Source organism: Oryzias latipes, chromosome 2 (genome assembly GCF_053564925.1).
Source record: "Oryzias latipes strain Hd-rR chromosome 2, Olatipes_Hd-rR_3.1".
NCBI classification, from domain to species: Eukaryota; Metazoa; Chordata; class Actinopteri; order Beloniformes; family Adrianichthyidae; genus Oryzias; species Oryzias latipes.
Window position 1 is genome coordinate 50,203,298 of NC_136238.1, and position 15,574 is coordinate 50,218,871.

Sequence of the window (15,574 nt, forward strand, 5' to 3'; positions counted from 1 at the left end):
TGGTTTTAAAAAAATCTACTCTTATGAATGAAGAATTTTCCAGAAATTAATACAGTATTAAATGCCAAATCAAATTAATTATCACCAGAAACTACTAATAATACGATATGTTTTTGTAACTGAATAGAAATAGGAAAAGGAAAATTTGAGGAGCACCAACAGAAAAATCCTCCCAAAAACTGTTAACATAAATACATTCAAAACACAGATGATCCAGTGATTCTATATTCTATATTGCAGAAAGAACAGTTACTTTCTTGAAAAACAAAACTTTAGGAGTCTCCTCCTCCTTTAGCTATTCAGGTCTTCAGCAAACTGAATCTCTGTTTCTGTTTTTTTGTGTGCATTTATTTTAACTGGTCTATTTTTATTTGTTTTTTAACATTTTTTAATAAAATTATCATAACCTTGGTACCTCCGTCTCCTGCCTTTGTGTGCATCCGCCAAAGAAAAATGAATTCCCTCTGGACCACATTAACGTTAGCGACTTCCACAAACAAGAGTGACGTCGTTCACCGTTGAGTTGATTACTGCGGGTCACTTCTGGGTCATTTCACCGACACACAGGAGATCACAAATGTTCACATTTTATTGGAAATATGAATGGCCTTGCAAAAAAATTGAATTTTTTCAAACATTCAGAATTGAGCACTAAGCCCTGCAGTGTGAACGTAGCCATGGATGCTTGGATGGAGTCACCAAACTTTTTTTTGTGAGGCCACATTAAGTCTTTTACTTTAAAACTTTAAACTGCTTTTATCTTTCTTTGATTGTAAAGCCCTATAATAAAGTTTTATTAATTCATGATCATTATAATAAAATAAATAACACAATTTATAAAAAAAAAAAAAATGACCAAATAACTGTGATTTTTAAAGACTAAATGTCAGAAAAAAATATACTGATACATTAATATGAAAAATAATAAATAGTGGATCCTCTGCTGTCATTTTCCTGCTGAGACTTTTAGACTCTGCTTGGAGAAAAAGAACAAAGTAAACATATGAGTTTCTATCTCATTTTTATTTTTATTGTGACGCATATATATATAAATAATCCAACTTAAATGAATTACTTCAATTGGTAATAAGTAATGTAGATAAATGTATTCAACCTAATGTCTTAAATCTATCCAACTCAATATTGTTTTTACAACTCAAATTTACACATTTATCTAACTAAATGTCATATTACTCCAATTCAATTCAATGTTTTTCAATCTTGATTCATTGTACTTCTTGAACTCTCATATGTCTAAGTTTGAGCCTGCAGATATTTTTATAACAATAAAATGAAAGCATCAATTTAGATTTGCATCATGGAATAATTTACCATTTCTCCATAGTTGACAAATCACTTTCTGGCAGTAAATCTGCTAAATAAACTCATCATCCTCTCCCTCATGGTGCAGAAAGAATCAAAAAAGCAGAAAGAATGAAACATAACGGGACAGTTCAGCTGGAAGTTGAGAAGGAGGCTTTGAAACCAGCAGCAGTTTGAGTCCATTCTGATGTTCCATTCAGGTTTCTGCTACAACAAGCCTTTATTTTGAAAGAGCCAGTGGGGCAGAAACAATAGAAGGAGGAGATTACCAACCCCCCCTGGAATGTTGCCCCCTGTGCAGTGGACTAGTGGGGGCAGGGACGGCTGAACCAATCACAGAAGACTGTTGCAGCTTTCCCTCCAAAAGTCAACCAATCAGATGTTGTTGTTTGGATTCTTTGTCTTGAAGTTTCACATGTGGAAGCTTCCAGAGTCTTTTCTGTTTGGTCTGCAGGCTGAGCAGAACTGACTCCTGCAGGATCACAGGAACTTTCAGGAAAATCTCCAACCAGGAGAAAAGTGTTTGTGATTGTGAGACTAGCAGATGATCGATCGGAGCTGCAGTGAAGAGGACGGCGGTGTTTGTGGGAGTTGGAGCTGAAGATCGGAGCAGGAACCATGTCTTCAGAACCTCAGGAAGGTTCTGTCAGAGAACAACTTTCTGCTGCTGAAGGAACCATCGTCCAGAACGAGGAGGAGCTCTGTCGTCAGCGCAGACTGCTGGATAGCAGCTGGAACCCGCAGCTTCAGCTCCACATAGTCGGTACGTGACTAAACATTTAAATTATTTTGGTTGCCCTTATCTTTTTGTCACTGGAAAGGGATTGTTTCCGTCTCGTCCGGCCTTCACAGATTCAGATGGTTCTGGACGTCCAAAAATGAAATGTGCAGAAATGAAAAGACACACAAGAGTCTGCATGAAACCTTTTCCAAAAGGGGAGAGGTGGAGAAACACGACCTGTTAGTCTCTGTGGCTGTCCTCTCTCTGTCCTCAAGGCTAAAAGGCTTTTTTATTATCCAGTAAGGGAAGATGTAAACATACTAGATACGTCATTAGAATGGTGTGTTTCTGTCTAGTCTGCATTGCAGGTGTTGTGGCTCCATAAACACTCCAGTACAGAAAGAAAACAGAGACCAAAAGTTAGAAACGCCTGACAAAAAAAGACAGAATTTGAAAACATTTGAATTCACTGGATTTCCCTGATCTTGATGTCACTGGAAAGGGATTGTTGTCGTCTCGTCCGGTTATCGCAGATTTAGATGGTTCAGGACGTCAAAAATTAAATGTGCTGTTGGGAAATGAAAAGATACACATAAGTTACAACTGCATACATTTTTGAACCTTTTTTGATTGGTCCAGTTCAATTTGAAGCTGCACAAATGCTGTGAGGCAGAGTAAACACTGAAATCTTCAGCATGACATATAATGTTTCTAGAATGATTTAGCTTAAACAGCACACATTTTAAAGCAGACAAAACTGACAGCAGAACAAATATCAAATATATCAAATATCAAACATCCTGGTGGCAAACCAAATTTTTATTAAAAAAAGTCAGAGCAGATTATGAAAGTAAGAAAAACAGGAAAATAATGTCTAGAAAGTCTGCAGAAATGTTAAACTAAATGGCAAAAATACAATGAAAAGCAGCTGGAAATTTTTGCACTGCACTGACTGAAAGCTGCCCTACAGACTACAAAACAATGCATTGTGGGACATGTGTCCTGATGGGTTTTTGTAGTTCAGTGATCAATTTAAAATACCAACTGATTAAAAAAAAGGCCATGTACATTACAAAACATTCAAATACATATAAAATATATAATAACGGATCATACTGAGGGGGAGAGGAATATTAAAACTAAATTGAATGTGAAGGACAACTCCAACTTCCTGTTCTCCTTCAGTCTTGCTTTAGCTTCGCCTTCATGCCCCCCTTCATGCTAGGGTTGGGTGATGTCCCTTAAATTGGCAGTTGACGATGTTTGCAGTAAACCCTCGGGATAGACGATGGTATCGTAGAGGGGGGGTATTTTTAATTTTTCGTTTATATATAATTATTAATGATTTTACTTTATTAATTCATTAATTTTATTTCCCAACTAATGATTCATCCGCGATGATCCAGTATAAACTGAGGGAAGTGACCTTTAAGAAACAAAATACAAATAAAAATAACAAACAAGATAGAAAAGAAGTAGTCCACTCCTGCACTTGATTAGTCAAGTGGACCGGTGGACCGAGCGACCGTGTCTCTGAGTGCAGCAGATGGACTTTGCGTTTGAGGGGAAGGAGGGATGCTTTCTTACATGTGCCCTAAGTTATGGAGACTTTGGGCTGTGATCTGTCCCGCAGCTCTAGGTGAACGAGCTACCGAACTCAGGAGAACCGAGTCTCCCGGTAAAAGTGTGTGTCCGAGCAGAACTCGGAACGTCAGCTCACACAGCGGCTTTGGGGCGGTGTGTGAGCTTTTCAAAGCAGAAATGCCGCTCAGTCCTTAGAAACCTTTCAACCGATCACGTGGATTTGTGTTTTGTCCCGACAAAATACAGGCTGATGTTATTCCCACATATATACGTGTAGCCAACATGCAGAATGCGGCATTTCCCGCATGGATTTTATGTTCATCATAGCTTAATGTTTTCAGCCCTTGTTAGCCTCTCTTAGTCCTGGCTTCTTTCTAGCTCCGTTCTTCACTCAACTCACTCCCCTCTAACATCCACAACACTGACACACTCTCACATTTCAAAAAGCACTGACCACACGGATTAAAAATGACGATCGAACAGGCGCTTCATAATAACCGTAACATTAATAAACGCACGTTTAGAAGATCATCGAGTATATTACCAAGCTGATATATCTATGTATGTGTAGCCGATCAGTGCAACTCATTTCCTCTTCCGGTATTTCAAATACTGCGCATGTGCGAATGATTTATTCCGACCGAAAGTGTGACCATGTGAATGTTTGTTATAATCTGAAAAAGTTTTTCTTGGCCCATGTACACGGTTGGATTCTAATCTGACCATTGATCCCATCAAGATATTTTGCTCATGTAACCGCGGCTTATGGTGTGGCGGCGGCGTGACATCACGATGGTGTCTCTCCACCGTGATGTCAGTCAGCCATCACGGTGGCATAACCCTAATAGCTGCATCACCGCACCTTTTCTTTTGTTTTTTTTGAAAGTTTTTATTTATATTTTTTGAATGTTCTTCATATGGTGCGTGATTGGAACTATAATAAACACATTGAACACATTCGTCTTTGCTGATAATTTACTGTTTCTGCTATTCCTGTGATCAGACTTAAAGGTTTCTGGGGGAAACCTTTCATTAGTGTTTTCCTTCTATCCGTGCGCCGTGCCTCTCACTCACTGTAGCGCTGCACACGCTCCCTTTACTCACACACAAGTGGTTTCAGCAGCACGCATCCTCATTGATTCTACGACAGAAGTTTCCGTCTCAGGGAAAATACGACACATTTACTGCGTTCTAATTATTCATTTTCATTACAAGCTGCGTGCGTTCTTAAGTGCGCAACATGGCTGTCCGCCGGAGGATTTTGTGTTGGGGGGGGTTATTATTGTTCTCCTTCACTCTGTAACACCAAACATGAACTTGCGCTGTTAGATTTCCATGAATATCACTACATTTTTTTGTTTGGGAACTATTTTGTGCAGCGTAATGTTACGTTTCTGTATAAACAAAGGCGGAGCCTCCTGTCCCGCGTTCTTCATGGCTGTCAGCCTTCAGGTGACAAAGTGTCTACAGTCTGTTTATTACTGGGCAATACATAATATTCTGAGAAGATGTCTGTACCAGAGAGCACAGGTGAAACTTGCGTGCAGCTCCAGAGCGGTCCGCTACAGAAGAATCAACACACACACTCCAACACACGTTTGCACACCTTCCTACTACTCCTACACAAGACGCTCCGCGCTCACACTCACAGTCAATCTACAACACCTATAGTTAGTTCACAAGTTAGATATGTAGTTGTTAGTTGTTACTGTTATTTGTTAACAAAGAATAGTACGTTGTAATTGTATTTATTTCCGATGCGGCCGCCGGGGGGTTTTGTGTGTTTTTGGGGGGGAGGGACTGCGGTTAACTGCGACACTGCGCCCCCTGGTGGTTCAAAATTCGACACCGTCACAGCTCTACTCACACATCCATTCACTCTCACATTAACACCTGTGGACAGTTTAGAGTTGCCAATCAACCTCTGAAGCATGTTTTTGAAGATTCAAGATGGGTTTATTGTCATTTCACACACAGTATTTGTGAGGAAGTACACGGGTGAGACGAGATGCTGTTTCTCACTAGCAAGACCGTGCAAAAGAGAAAAAATCTACAATAAAATAAGATGAATAAAAAATTAAGTGAAAGAAATAAAGATAAAAAAGATTAATATAAGATAAAATAGAATAGAGACCAGCATTCAGTGAGAAAGTGACTGTGTTATTGTTCTCCTTCACTCTGTAACACCAAACATGAACTTGCACTGTTAGATTTCCATGAATATCACTACATTTTTTTGTTTGGGAACTATTTTGTGCAGCGTAATGTTACGTTTCTGTAAAAACAAAGGCGGAGCCTCCTGTCCCGCGTTCTTCATGGCTGTCAGCCTTCAGGTGACAAAGTGTGTACAGTCTGTTTATTACCGGGCAATACAAAATATTCTGAGAAGATGTCTGTACCAGAGAGCACAGGTGAAGCCTCGCGTGCAGCTCCAGAGCGGTCCGCTACAGAAGAATCAACACACACACTCCAACATACGTGTGTGCGCGCTCCTTCCTCCTGCACACTCAGCACGTTGTCTAGGGTTGTGCCGATGGACGATACCATCGTCCATCGTTATGGGTGACTGACATCCCGATGGAGAGACACCATCGTGATGCCACGCCCCCACCACGTTACGAGTCGACGCCATAAGCCGCGGTTACATGAAAAAAATATCCTGATCAGATCAGATTCAGATTATAAAAAACATTTACATGGGTCACAGTTTCTGTCTGAATAAATCATTCGCACATGCGCAGTAGTGTTTGAAATACCGGAAGAGAAAAATTGTTCCGCCGAGCGGCTACATACATAGATATATCAGTGTTTTTAATAATGTCACGGTTATTATGAAGCGCCTGTTTGCTCATCTTCTTAATTGTAATCCGTGTGGTCAGTGCTTTTTCTGTTGAAGAACGGAACCAGAAAGAAGCCAGGGTTAGCAGTGTGCTAACACGAACTAACAACATTTAGAATGAATATAAAATGTATCCATGTGGGAAAAGCTGCAATCTGCATCCTGGCTGCACGTAAACATGTGGGAATAACATCAGCCTTTATTTAGTCGGGACACGGCTGGAAACACAAATCCACGTGATTGTTTGAACGGTTTCTAAGGACTGAGCGACATTTCTGCTTTGATGCTTACAGCCGCTGTAGAGCTGCGGGACGGATCACCGTCCTAAGTCTCCCACACGTAGCAAAGCATCCTCCCTTCCCCTCAAACACAGCTGTAAGTCCATCTGCTCTGCTAGAGACACGGTCGCTCGCTCCACCGGTCCACTTGACTAATCAAGTGCAGGACCGGACCACTTCTTTTCTATTCTGTTTATTTTATTTTTTGTTAAAGTCACTTCCCTCAGTGTAGACTGGATGGTTGCGGATGAGTCATTATATGGAAAATAAAGTAATAAAGTAAAATAACGAATAATAGTTATATAATAACGAAAAATTACTTCATCAGCAATCTTATCAGTCCCTTGAGGCGTCAAAATGATGTCCTTTTTGGAAGTTTGGCCCCAAATCGCTTTTTTTCCCCCCTTCCTTTTCCTTGTCCCACAGCCACTCGGATAAATGCACTTCATCTTCCCGCTTTCAGCCCCTCTGCTCTCGCTGCATTGAAGGCAAACTTGATCGTCTGTCTGATGGAATAGTCCATTAGTGTAGAAGGACACATAACACTTTTATGTGAGGATTCTTATTTTATATCAGTGATTTGGGCTTTTATGACAGAGTTAAATAATAATGGGTGTAGAAATTATTTGAGACCGTTTGTTATTAGGTGTCTAGCTCAGAGCCGCAGGCGACCGCCTACCTTTATCCAATGGTAAGTCCGCTGCTCTGCTGAGTGTGAGAAATGTTTCTCTTTATGAGATGCTCAAGCAATAAGAAGCTCACAAAACATCTGCTGCATTGATCTACAAACAGTTTTACAGCTTGTATTCAGTAGAACGTTGAGTTTGAAGATATTTCTAAAGGAGATGTGAAAATCCAAGTTTTTTTCACATTATGTCTTTTGTAATTTTTGTTAAAGAAAGTAGGAGGGGGTGGAGAAAAAGCAATAACAATTGAAAATTAAATTTGCAAAGAAAAAAACCTGGGATTTATTTAAACAGATTGATTTGTCTTAGACAAGGTGTTACCTCAATCAAATCAAACTATACCATTATACAATTGTTTCAAAAATGAAATAAAAAATTCCATTTGGAGTGAGCCGTGCTAGCACACGTGATGGTGGCAAGGACTGATCAGCTCGATATGTGGAAACACTTTGAATTTGACAAAGATGTGACCAAACAGTGTGACAGAATGTATTATTTTTTATGTTGTTTTTTTTGGTGACGTCCAGCAGCTAAACAAACAGATCGGAGCTGAAGGCCTCTTGTGTTGGACAGATTTTACTGTGTTCTGAACCGAATCGGATTAAGATTTTAAAGGCAACTTCAACTGCATCAGAAGTGCTGGTATAGAGCTATACCAGCTCTTCTGCCAGCTAAATCAGAATTTACAAAGCCTCTTGAATAAGAGGTGAAACGTCATCTAACTTTAAAACTTAAGTCCAGAAAACAGCCCCTAAACCTACTACTCTTGTGGGGAAGTTGATATGTCCATGGAGTTGTGGAAACACGCTCTTGGGGTTTGCATGGTTAAAGTCCCCGGCCAGGATGAGGAAGGCATCAGGGTGTGCTGTCTGCTGCTCGCTGATGTGCTGGTGCAGTTCATACAGAGCCTCACTCCTGTTGGTGGTGGAGCTGGGAGGGATGTATGCTGCTACCAGCAATATGCAGCTAAAGTCTCTTGGCAGGTAGAATGGCCGGCATTTATTGATCATAAACTCAGCCAGGGGGGAGCAGTGTTGGTAGACCACTCTGGCATTCCTGCACCAGGCATCGCTGATGTAAACACACAGTCCTCCATCGCGGGTCTTAGCCCCCACGACAGGCATCCTGTCGGCCCGAAAGCATGCTAACCCGGCTAGCTGGATAGCACAGTCCAGGATGTTGTCCGTTAGCCACGTTTTCACAAAGAGAGACACAGAACTCACTCGCAGTCTTGGACGATGAGCGTATGGTTAAACTGTCACTTTAACCATGGGGGAGCAGGGCATTCAGTTTCTCTGCTCCCCAGGTTTGGAACTCACTCCCCTCTAATATCCACAACACGAACACACTCCCACATTTCAAATCAAAGCTAAAAACTCTTCTCTTCCAAATGGCCTATTCACTGTAACAGTAACTTTTTGTCTTTATATAGATTTTATTTAAATGCGTATGTATGCTGTTTGATTTATTAAGATCCAGGAATCCAGGTTTGAGCAGGCCAGGTCCAGCGGTTTGTGAATAGGCCCCGGTTTTACGTTATCTTAATGTGAAAAATGCAGCAGAATGTTCCTTTAGTGCCCTCGCGAATCAGAAGCTGTGAATCATAAGCCAACTTTAGCGTCGTCTGACCGCACGGATTTAAAAACATATGATGGAGCAGAGCAGGCCGTAAAATATTAGCACAACTGTAATAAAAGCACATTATGAAGATAGTCTCCTGCAGCTTCGCGCTGAGTGAGTGTTTTTGGTCCAACCAGCAACGTTTAGCATCGAGAGATCTGCTGTCTGTTGATGGGGCTCCAGCTGTCATCAAACAGTAAATTTACCGCGAAGCTGCAAATAAATGTGTAAATATGTGGGAATCAGTCTTTATTTTGTTCTGGACACCACTGGAAACACAAATTCATATGATGGTTTCTCAGATCGCAGCAGCATTTCCTCCTTCAGCGATCATCGGGAGCTTCGCGCTCCGCTCTGCGAAGGCAGCTGGCGGTCCGAAGAACAAAGCTTGTCCGCGGTGGGTCAGGAGGAGGACCGCAGAAGGCGGACATGCTGCTATGTAGTCCTGAGAAGCTGTGGAAACTCATCAGAAGTTCACAACCATCACAAAACCCTCGTCTCTGCCGCTAACACAGTCTGCTCCTGGTGCGTGTGCGTCAGTCAGCAGCCGGACACACGGAGAAAGCAGTGACGTCATCGCCCCGCCTCCCCTCTGCTAATGCTTTTTCGAAATGAGTATTGTGACAAGGTGCGCGGGGTGGATGTTAAAATGCAAATGCAATCCCCTCTTTGCATTTTCGTTTGAATTATGACACAGAATAAGCGGTTTTAAGTATAAAATGAAAAAGCATTTTGAAATATTGCTTTTTCATTTGAATTTTGAGTCAAAAAATGCAGCTACATTTTGAAAATGAAAAAGCATTTCTGTTAATCCATTTTAATTGTCAAATTAGACATTTCTAAATGAATTATGCTACACATTTACCATGGACCTTTTTGAAAATGAAATGTCAAATACCATTTTATTTATCATTTTAATTAAGTGACAGAAAAAGCTGGGTTGAAGTATAAAATGATAAAGCATTTTGAAGTATTGCTTTTTCTTTTTAATTTTGAGTCAAAAAATGCAGCTACATTTTGAAAATTAAAAAGCATTTCTGTTAATCCATTTTGAATGTCAAATTAGACATTTCTAAATGAATTATGCTACACATTTACCAGAGAACGTCTTGAAAATGAAATTTCAATTACCATTTTCATTATCATTTTAATTAAGTGACAGAATAAGCTGTGTTGAGGAAAGAAATGAAAAAGCATTTTGGTGGTTTGCTTTTTCATTATATTTTTGAGTCAAAAAATGCTTTTTCATTTTGAAAATGAAAAAGCATTTCTGGTTTTGACTTTGCTTTTTATTTATGCTACATAATCGCTTCCATACTGGTCCACCATTCGGTTCCTATTATCCGTTCTATCAGTGTTTGTAACAGCTCCTGTCTGTGTCACACACGGCTGCGCGAGTGAGACGGAAAGGGGAGGGGTGGGGTGGGCTCTGTCTGCCAGGTGAATCGGGGCACGTGCACCACTGCTAGTGCTGCCTCTGTTGCCCAACACCAGGATCACCACGTGCCTTTAGATTCCTCAGCTCATGCTAATAAAGTCATTCTTTATGAACTATTGTAGACATTTTAATGACGTCTTTATTTTCCATCTAGAGATAGACAGAGATAGAGTGAACCTAAAAGGTGAAGAAAATGCATTCTGAACTGTGAAAAAGTATTCCCTTTATGTAAAAAAGAACTTGTTTTGTTTTTGGATTTTTTTTGTTCATAGCTGCATATTTTGTCACAGAGTGTAATTGTAAAATAATGCTTTTTAAATTGTGTGCGTTAAATGTTAAAGTTGTCCTCGTTGGTCACCCATAAGCCCTTTTTTTGGTCTACTTTTCTGAGAAAACAGTCGACTCTTTATAATCTACAAAATCGTGCGCTTGTTTTATGTGGCACAGATCAGCATCACTGCTCCCACTGAGAGCAATGTTCTTCACCTTATAGGTGAGTTAGAAATACGCATTAATCATGTGTCAATATGTCACCTCTTGTGTGCGGCCCGGACCTTTGTTCATTTTTCTGTATTTGGCCCTCACCAAAAAAAATTTGGACACCCCTGTGGTAGAGCCCTGCGTGGGACTGTTTTTTTCATCCCACGCCCGGCGAATTTCTGACCTTTAACGCCCCCTCCCACAACTTATGTGTTACACTCCCGCCTGCTCCCGCAACATATATGTCCACTCCCACCCGCACCAGCAAAACTCTGAGAATTTAGTCCCGCACAATAATAGAGATGCAATGATTTTGTATCTTCTCCCGTCCCGCAAAGAAAAAAAACATGTATTTGTATTGATAATATTTAAGAGAGATGGGGTTGTTTGTTATAGGGGCACAGACGCCAATCCCAATGCAGCCCTCTACCATGTGGCAACTAACCCTCAAATGTTTACTCGCCAAACAGGAGAAAATGCTTGCAACTGGCAAGTTTAAAATCAGACCCTTCAAAATAAAAGTCTGTCATGATAGACTCGTTCCTCTATCGAGAAAAGGTTCTACCACGATATATTTAATTATCATTTGATTGCCTAGCCCTATGTTCTGCTTTACCTGTTTTATAGCACAAAGCAATAGTAAACACCACACAAAGTATGTCAGATCCCCGGCTTGTTCCTTAGGATCCCCTATGGGGAGAGAGGATACCAGGCCCAGGAAGCTCATGTCCAATGGACACAACCTACACCCCTTTTAGCAGCTGTAGTTTCCCCCCACAAGAGACTGAGTAGGGGACAGAAGATAAATGGTCACCAACCTTCTTGTGTAATGTGTGTGTTTATAGTCTGCTGGTGTGTAGACCACATTGTTGGGTAATCTTTTAAAAACCTAAGAGTTATTTTGATCTGGTGTTATACCTAAGAATGTATTTTATTTTTTAATTCAATATTTAAATTGTGCTGTCATTATGAAGTATAAAAGACTCTCTTCTTGTGTTTCTGCAGTCCTCCCCAAGCATTGGGGGACTAAAAAGGATGATCTGTGCAACCAGCAGAGGAACTTCAGAGTGGAACAGGAAGAACCAGAACCTACACAGTCTGAAGAGAAACAAGTGGAGCAACAACTTCCACATTTTAAAGAGGAACCAGAACATCCACATTATAAAGAGGAGCAGGAAGAACCACAGATTAAAGAGGAACTGCAGAACCCAGAACCAACACAGATTAAGGAGAAACCAGAACCTCCACAGATTAAAGAACAGGAGGAACCAGAACCTCCACAGATGAAAGAGGAACCAGGGGAACTCTGCATCAGTCAGGATGAAGATCAACTTGATCTGAAGCAGGAGACTGATACCATGATGGAGATTCCTACTTATGAGGAAGATGAAAACAGTGAAGCAGATCTAAAGAATCAGCAGAGCTTTAATGTAACTGATAGTCAGGATGAAGAAGGAAACCAACATGAAGAATCAACATCAACTACAGATGAAGAGACAGACCCACAGAACAGAGATCAGAGGAAGAGGAGGGACAGAAGTCATGTCCAAAGTGTGGACAGCTCTCACATGTTAGAAAGTCTGTGTGACTCTGATGGTAGTAAAAAATTAAAATATGATGCTATGGTTAAGAAAAAGAAAAAACCTCCAAAAGAGGAGAGATTTTCTTCTAAAGAGTCTCGTGAAAGTTCAAGAATAGCTAACAAACCTTTTCATGTAAGATTACATACAGGAGAGAAGCGATTTTCATGTAAACAATGTGATAAAAGTTTTAGTCAAATATCAAGTCTCAAAACACACATGAGAATTCACACAGGAGAACAGCCTTTTTCTTGTAAAGAATGTAAAAAAGGTTTTAAACAACTGTTTAATCTCAAAACACACATGAGAACTCACACAGGAGAAAAGCCTTTTTCTTGTAAAGAATGTAAAAAAAGTTTTTGTCAAAAAGTGAATCTTAAAAGACACATGAGATCTCATACAGGAGAGAAGCCTTTTTCATGTAAAGAATGCGATAAATGTTTTAAACATATAACTAATTTCAAAGCACACATGAGAATTCACACAGGAGAGAGGCCTTTTTCTTGTAAAGAATGTAGAAAGAGTTTTAATCAAATATCTAATCTCAGAAGACACATGAGAATTCATACAGGAGAAAGGCCTTTTTCTTGTAAAGAATGTGATAGAAGTTTTAAATGTGTATCTAACCTTAAAGCACATATTAGAACTCACACAGGAGAAAAGCCTTTTTCCTGTGAAGAATGTGATAAAAGTTTTAGTAAAAAAGCTAGTCTCATAAGACACAGGAAAATTCACACACAACAGAAAAGCATTTGTCAATTTTCTGTTACATCCGTCTATGTTACTCTTGACGCAAGCCAAGGCACTTTTTTCGGTCACGTGATAAATCTCTAAAATAAAACTCAGGAGCTAGTAAAATGAGTAAAAAACAAACGTCATTGGAAAGTTTCTTTGAGTCCTACTCAAACTATGGATTTATCCCAACGGGAGATTCCCACACACCATTCAACAATGTGGTGAGTGGGATTCATGCACTTTGTCGAACTTTGCATTTGCGGTGTATGTTATTTTAAAGGCATCTTTAAATGTTATAATAATAGCAACCAGGGAGTGTTGCGGGCAGAGAGGACGTTACTCATGTCATAATTCATGTTTATTTTTATGTTTAGAAAATACCACAGTTTTCATGCAGATCCTATAATATTAATTTGTTGAATTGTTGTGTCTGTAACTTGCACATTTGGTCTGCTGTCGGAGTTCCACAGGCTGTAGCCAGGGCTGGTACCAGAGGGAATTGTGGGAAATAATAACCTTTGGCTTCCTTGGTCAAAATAGGGTTGAGCTGGGGTGTTTTGTTTTTTTTGCCTACAGGGGCCTGTTGCACAAAAGTAGAATTAAGACATCCGGGATAAATGACTGAGCTGAGCTCAATGAAGCCAAAACATGTGCGTCCAGGCTTAATTGGTTGCACAAAGACCAAGCCAGGATGAGCAGACACGGATTCATCAAGCCAGGTGTAACCAATCCTGGATAGGTGCGCGCTCACGGCTCACTCAAACAGACCCCGCCACAGATCACAGATTAACTGATTCACCATGGCAACTAGAGCCGCATACTTTTCCCCGTCGGAAGCACAAATCCTCATGGAGGCATCAGAGGAGGTAAAAGATATAATTAAGAAGAAAGGCAACACCACCACAGTGATAAAGCATACTCAATAAATTTTTAAATTAAATTTCCAGCCAATTAATTTTATGAAAATGTAACTTGTCATTTCAACCAGAAAATGTTATGTTTGTAAATCTTACGTGAATGAATCATGTCGATCGTACATAAAGATAATCCATTTAACAGTTACTAATTTCAATCATGTTGATCCAACATGATACCGTTAAATTGGATACATTAGTAATCGCAAGGAATTGTGGGATTGCATTTTCTTTGTCTATCTGGGCAGATTGGGGTCTAAGTGTGAGTTTCTGTCCATGGGTTTTATTGTCTAGCTGTTTTACTCTGTTTTAACTAGTGATTTAAACTGATATGGTTCTTTTTTTTCTGCACCATGAGTTAGTGTGGGAGAGGATGATGACCAACCCCCTTGTGCGGTAGAATGTTAATGTTACTATGCTTAAGACAGAACTCGCGCTATTTGAGCGCCTGTCTAGATAAGTGAGACTTTGCTGCGTAATTTATGTCTTTGATGTGAAAATTATTGTTTGTAACTTTGGAAAACCTTATCAATGTTAGATGTATAAATAAAATTAAAGCAAAAAATTAAGTTATATCAACATAAATTGTGTTAGGTAGTCATACAAATTTAAGTTGAATAAACTTAATTTAATGAGGTGTGACCAATTGAAGTGATTCAACTAAGTTGGATCAACTTTTATCTTTTGAGAGTGAGCAACAATATTAATTTAAAGTTGGGTCCAACTGCAGTATTTAGATTGAATCAACTTAAATTTATTAGTTTGAACCTAAGTACATTAAGTAGGACCAATATGATTCATTTTTGTTCAAGTAATGCTATCTAATCATGTGGAAATCATTTCCATAATTTTTTATGTTCATTTAAAGTGAACGTTTCTTGAGTGTAGTTTACCTGCTTTGTTTTGTCCTTATTCAATAAAGGAACATAATGTTACACATTGTGTTTTTATATTGATATGGAATGTGTATTTGTTTATATGACAGAGTACTAGGGCCCACTAAGGAAAAAGGATAAAGTCATAAATTTATGAGGCTGGTTCTTTCTGCAGAAAAGCAACATATTCTTTTGACAGTTTTGATAGTTATGACAATGTGATACTTCATATTCTGGCACATCAGCATGTCTTCGTTTATGAAACCATACTGAAGTACAATTTCACCAAATGCCCCACATCTGTTATTTTAACAACTGTCCTCCTTTAAAACAACTGGTTACAATATTATGACTTGTCTTTTTTCCCTCTGTGACCCTAATATTCTATCATTTTACATATAGCCTTATAGTCTATGGGAAACTGTAAATTATCTAATGATAGCAACATCATCTAAAACTCATTATTTATCCAAAATGATTGACATTAATGATCACAAACAT

The 15,574-nt window shown here is 39.5% G+C and overlaps 1 long non-coding RNA gene across 1 annotated transcript; it reads left to right on the forward strand.

The window, feature by feature from the left end:
* Window positions 1–1,165: 1,165 nt before the first annotated feature.
* On the forward strand, window positions 1,166–14,618 carry LOC144989561 (uncharacterized). The gene is made up of 2 exons (XR_013653818.1): window positions 1,166–2,086; window positions 11,975–14,618. It is a non-coding gene; the product is annotated as an uncharacterized LOC144989561 (long non-coding RNA).
* The last annotated feature ends 956 nt before the right edge of the window (window positions 14,619–15,574 follow it).